Below are 6000 nucleotides of genomic sequence, written 5' to 3'. Positions count from 1 at the left end.
TGAAAATTTTTTGGTGTGCACGTTGATGAGAATTCAAACCGGGAAAAGCATATTTTAGAACTTGTAAAGCAGCTTAGTTCAGCCGCATTTGCATTTAGGGTCACTAGAATCTTAGGACGTGACAAATCAGTAAGCTGACATATTTTGCGTGTCTTCAGTAAATAATGTCATATGGAATAATATTCTGGTGTAATACGTCTTTAAGAAAGTCTTTATTGCTCAAAACGTGTTCTAGGAACAATATGTGGTGCTCACTCACGATTATCTTGTAGTTATCTGTTTAAGGAGTTGGGCTGTCGGACTACCGCCTCACAGAATATTTATACTTCATTGAGTTTGTTGCAAATAATCTATGCAATTCAATAGCGACAATGATGTACATAATTACAATACGAGAAGGAGAAATGACAGTCATTACTCCACACTAATGTAGTGTTTAGCACAAAATGAGGAGCACCATGCTGCAACTAAATTTTTGGTAACTTACCCAGTGATGCAAAATGTTTGACGGACAGCAAAGTAAAATTTAAAAACAAACTACAAACGTTTTTCCTTGACAACTCCTCCTATTCCGCAAAAGAATTTCTATTATGGTAGTGTCAAAAAGCGGTGGGCAGGATTTACTAACTCACCCCTGTTTACTAGCAAAAGGAAAAAACACGCCTTACAAATATGCAGCATGTACCTTATTTACAAATTAATTTAGATGTTATTGTACACTGAAGAGAGAAAGAAACTGGCACACCTGCCTAATATCGAGCAGGGCCCCCGCGAGCACGCAGAAATGCCGCAACACGACGTGGCATGGTCTCTAATAATGTTTGAAGTAGTGCTGGAGGGAAATGACACCATGAATCCTGCAGGGCTGTCCATAAATCCGTAAGTGTACGACGGGGTAGAGATCTCTTCTGAACAGCGCGTTGCAAGGCATCTCAGATGTGCTCAATAATGTTGATGTCTAGAGAGTTTTGTGGCCAGCGGAAGTGTTTCAACCGGAAGAGTATTCTTCGAGCCACTCTGTAGCAATTCTGGACGTGTGTGGTGTTGCATTATCCTGCTGGAATTGCCGAAGTCCTTCAGAATGCACAATGGATATGAATGGGTTCAGGCGATCAGACAGCATGCTTATGTACGTGTCACCTATCAGAGTCGTAGCTAGACGTATCAGGAGTCCATCAGCTGCAACAGTCCTTTGCTGACATGCAGGGTCCATGGATTATTGAAGTTGATTCCATACCACTACACTTCTGTCCGTTCAATACAATTTGAAACAAGACTCGTCTGACCATGCAACATGTTTCCGGTCATCAACAGGCCAATGTCGGAGTTGACAGGCCCAGGCGAAGCGTAAAGCTTTGCGTCGTGCAGTCATCAAGGGTACACGAGTGGGCCTTTGGCTCCGAAAGCCCATATCGATGATGTTTCGTTGAATGATTCGCACGCTGACACTTGTTGATGACCCAGCACTGCAATGTTCTGTAATTTGCGGTAGGGTTGCACTTCTGTCACGTTGAATGATCTTCTTCAGTCGTAGTTGGTCCCGTTCTTGCATGATCTTTCTCCGATCGCAGCGATGTCGGAGATTTTATGTTTTACCGGATTCCTGATGTCCACGGTACTCTCGTGAAATGGTCGTACGGCAATATCTCCACTTCATCGCTACTCGGAGATACTGTGTCCCGTCGCTCGTGCACCGACTATAATATCAAGTGTAAATTCGTTTAAATCTTGATAACCCGACATTGTAGCAGCAGTAACCGATCTAACAACCGCGCCAGACACTTGTTGTCTCATAAAGGCGTTGCCGACCCTTCCATATCATTGCGATTTGTCGTGCAGATTATCCATGGAGCCTGAAGCTAACTAACTAACCAACGACCTAATCATCACAATCACATAAATTGATGTCTAGCAATCCGTGCAGATGTCTGCGAGACTAATTTGATTGGTTGTGGACCAAAAAAAATTAAGTTTGTTCCAGAAATACTTAAGACATATTATCGAAGAACCTGTTGAGGTCAGTGCCATTCACAATTTGGCCTCTGTTTTATTGCGACCAACTGGCAAAATGTGTGTTTGTTCGAGAGTGATGGAAGCGGAACGATTAGCCTTGAAGCTGTGGCCCACAGCCACCTTAGTTTTATTTACTAGCCTCGTGTTTCCTTACAACGGAGGAGAATGATTGAGGGGGCAGAGGAAACAGGACTGATACCACCCTCTTCAACACCTTGTAATACTCGCATTGTGTCTGTGTACCTGCTGACCGCGTCTGCTAGCGTGGTAACACAGTTTTAGTTTAATAAGGCTTTTCGATGGCGGGATTTTGTAAGAGAATTTTCTGCATGTCATGAACTGCATGTGAAGATATTTAATTGCCAGACCATTATTCGAGCACATGGCCCAGCGTAAGTGGCATCTGGTACAGAGGATAAATAAATAAATGTATACATACCGAATTATCAAATCAGATGAGACGCTACCTGCAGACATCACGGAGGAAAGGACAGATGAAAAAGAATGGGACGAGGCTGAGGAAGATGTGCAGAAAGCCATCAGGAAACTCAAAAAGAACAATCCCTCGCGTGAGGACAGAATAACAGAAGAATTAATCAAACAGGGAGGTAAGGGCTTGCACTTAAAAATACATAAACTGATCCAGCTAATAGGGAAGAATGAGACATTGCCAGAATAATGAAAAGCGGCCATAAATATGCTCTATATACAAGAAGGAAAACAAATGGTATGTGGTAACTGCAAAAGTATCAATTTGCTGAATGTAATCTGTAGTGTGCTGTCTATTATTGTCGTCAGAAAATTACAACCATTCATAGAGAATGACATACAGGTATACAGGTATATCAAGCTGTCTTTCGACCAAACCTATCGACAATAGATCATATTTTCACTCGAAGAGAATCGTTTGAAACACACTAGAAATATGATAAAATATCTATAGTCTAGTCATCGGTTTTCGACGTGCATACGACAGCATCCACAGGAATGAGCAGTGTGATTTCAGAATTACTGAGAAGATAGCGAGAAAGGTGCAAGCTTTTGTAGGTGGATCGAGTGCAGCAGTTCGTTTTCGAGGGGTCACGACGGAAGGATTCTAGATTGAGACTGGGGTCAACAGGGAGATGCTCTCTCTTGCGTTCTTTTCAGTGTCATTTTGTAGAGAGTAATAAGGGAACGCATGCAACAGTAACGCGCTGGAGCACAGATGAATGGTAATTTCAGTTGTCTCGCTTATGCATGTTGTGGTGTCACCGCCAGACACCACACTTGCTAGGTGGTAGCCTTTAAATCGGCCGCGGTCCGTTAGTATACGTCGGACCCGCGTGTCGCCACTATCAGTGAATGCAGACCGAGCGGCGCCACACGGCAGGTCTAGTCTAGAGAGACTCCCTAGCACTCGCCCCAGTTGTGCAGCCGACTTTGCTAGCGATGGTTCACTGACGAAATACGCTCTCATTTGCAGAGACGACTGTTTAGCATAGCCTTCAGCTACGTCATTTGCTACGACCTAGCAAGGCGACATATTCAGTTACTATGGATGTATTCTGAACGGATAATGTTGTGAATCATGTACCGTCAAGAGCGACGTTCATCATTAATGGATTAAAGTTAAGTATCAAACTAATTACGTCCGCTTTCTGAATTCTAATTCTTTGTCATGCTCCAGACCTCACGTCAGTATAGTTCTTCACTCCTCAAGCCAGCCTGCGTCAGCTAAAACGCGTGCATTTCGGCCTCCACTAGTAACACAGTGTTGGCTCTTCTGCCAACACAACACATGTAATATAATACTGCTTAGTATATCAGTCCATACGCTTGAGCTAAAGGTGAATCGAGGAAAACGGAGTTCATGCAATCAGGAAGAAGACAAGATCAGCAAGAGTTTCTTGAGATAGTAGCATGAGGTTCAAAAGAGTTCACCAGTTGAGATACTTGAGATCCTGGTTTACCGGCAACAACAGCATATAAATGAACATGTAGGAAAGAATAACAGTGGGAATGAAATGCATGTATTCCATCAGAGAGACGCCCAGCTCAAAATTTAAATCAGCGAATACTAAAATGACAGCCTGTGACACTGTGATAAGCCGAGGAGTCATGTAAAGTTCAGAAACATGGAGCATGACAAAACGCGAAATGGAAAAAGAGTAATGAGGATGATATTGTGAGCAGTCTTAGATAAAAGAGAATGGAAAAAGAGGAGGAATGAGAAAATCTATTTCTTAATGCAGCAACCGGCAATACTACGGTGGCTGAAGTGCAAAAGAATGCAGTGGACAGACCATGTAGCCCATATGCCAGAAGAAATGCCGGAAAGAAAGGATTAGAAGGAAAACCAAACAACAGACGGCCCACATGGCGACCAAGGCAGCGCTAGATGGATGACTTGGCCGTCCTGGAGGTTGAAGACACATGGAGTAATCTAACATAAAACAGAAAGCAATGGTGGCAGTTTGTGGAAGCATCGCGTGGTCTGCAGGGCCTAGATATAATAATAATAATAATACATACCGATATCTATGGTATAAGATCATTTAGTACAGCTTATGGCAGCTGTGTACTGTTACTTATATAAAGGACACGTCTGTATCAAGTGACGTGCGTGTCAAGCACGAAATTATTTTGATTTTATAACTGATGTGGCACTAGAAAACATAGATCCCCATGGATATTTAAAATCTCACAATAACCGTGTGTATGTGATTACGATAGGATCTATTATGTGCCTTCCCTTTGTGGTACACGTTAGCTGTCAAACGCTAAACGACCACACTTCTTGATTTCCTTCGACTTTACTGCCGCGGGGTGAAAACTGAACTGGTAGTCAGTGCTATAGACTCTTATGTTACAAGTCATATCCATATACATCTGTGACATGTACTCACAATATATAATGAGTACCGCGGTTTTATAAATAGTATATGAGGGCAGAATATATAAATCATAGACGGTTAGAGTGTATAAGGAGATAAAACACATATTAACTGTCATGAACAACACACTGAGCAAGAGGGGCGTAATGCAACAAAATTTGGGTCTACCATATTACGAACTTGTCAATTCGGAAAGACATCTAAGGGTGAACTAAATTTAATCAATTCTGCATCCATGGAAACGGAGTAAACTCCAACCCGACGTTATTCGGTTAAAATACTGTTAAAGTACTGTATATGCGTTTTATTTCGTAACGTTGTTCATTGAAGAGAGGTTGCAAGCCCTACGCGGTTAATGTAAAATTAGCAAAGTTTATGCAAATATATCTCCAGAACCAATGAAGATGACAATCTAAAATTTTTACAGGTAATTTATCTATGTTATTTATGTCTATCGAACCAAAATTAGGAGATAAGATGCAAAAGAACCATATATATAAAATGCCATTTTTATTGTGAATATTTGTAGATGTAAGCCCCTTGATTCTACCTATTCACATCAATCCCATGATGGTGCTTCAGTAGGTATAGTACATTATAACAAAAGAGGTCACAAAGTTTCATGTAATTATCACAGGCAGTTTTTGATATATAGATATGTAAGGTCTTAAAGAAATCATTTTCAGGAAATCGCGATTATAGGTTATAATGATAGAAACTCTTTCAGATTTTGAAATAAAGACTCAAAAGCATCCAGCAGGATCATCTTATTTGTCATCCTGCTTCTATAAAAGCTACTTCCTTGTGGTTGAACTTACTTCTTTTGGTGATGGACTCTGCGCCATGTTGTAACTCTGCATGCCATAAGTTCAACTTCTTTATATTACGAGAGCTTGGTGTGATGTTAAGATGGGCTAGAACTCTTGGTCTCCCCGTGCAGCCATCATTAAATGTTAACACATGATTACTAAATCCCCGTTTCACTCTAGTTAACCCTACAAACACATTTTTGGTCACTGTTATCCATTTGGACTCTGTCGGAGAGCGTCTGCGTGAGCTAGTTCCTACAAATTCTCTTGATGACTTCCATGCCACTTAATGAATAGAGCCC

This window comes from Schistocerca serialis, chromosome 7 (genome assembly GCF_023864345.2).
Source record: "Schistocerca serialis cubense isolate TAMUIC-IGC-003099 chromosome 7, iqSchSeri2.2, whole genome shotgun sequence".
In the NCBI taxonomy this organism is placed as follows: domain Eukaryota; kingdom Metazoa; phylum Arthropoda; class Insecta; order Orthoptera; family Acrididae; genus Schistocerca; species Schistocerca serialis.
Note: the sequence above shows the minus strand (reverse complement) of the source record.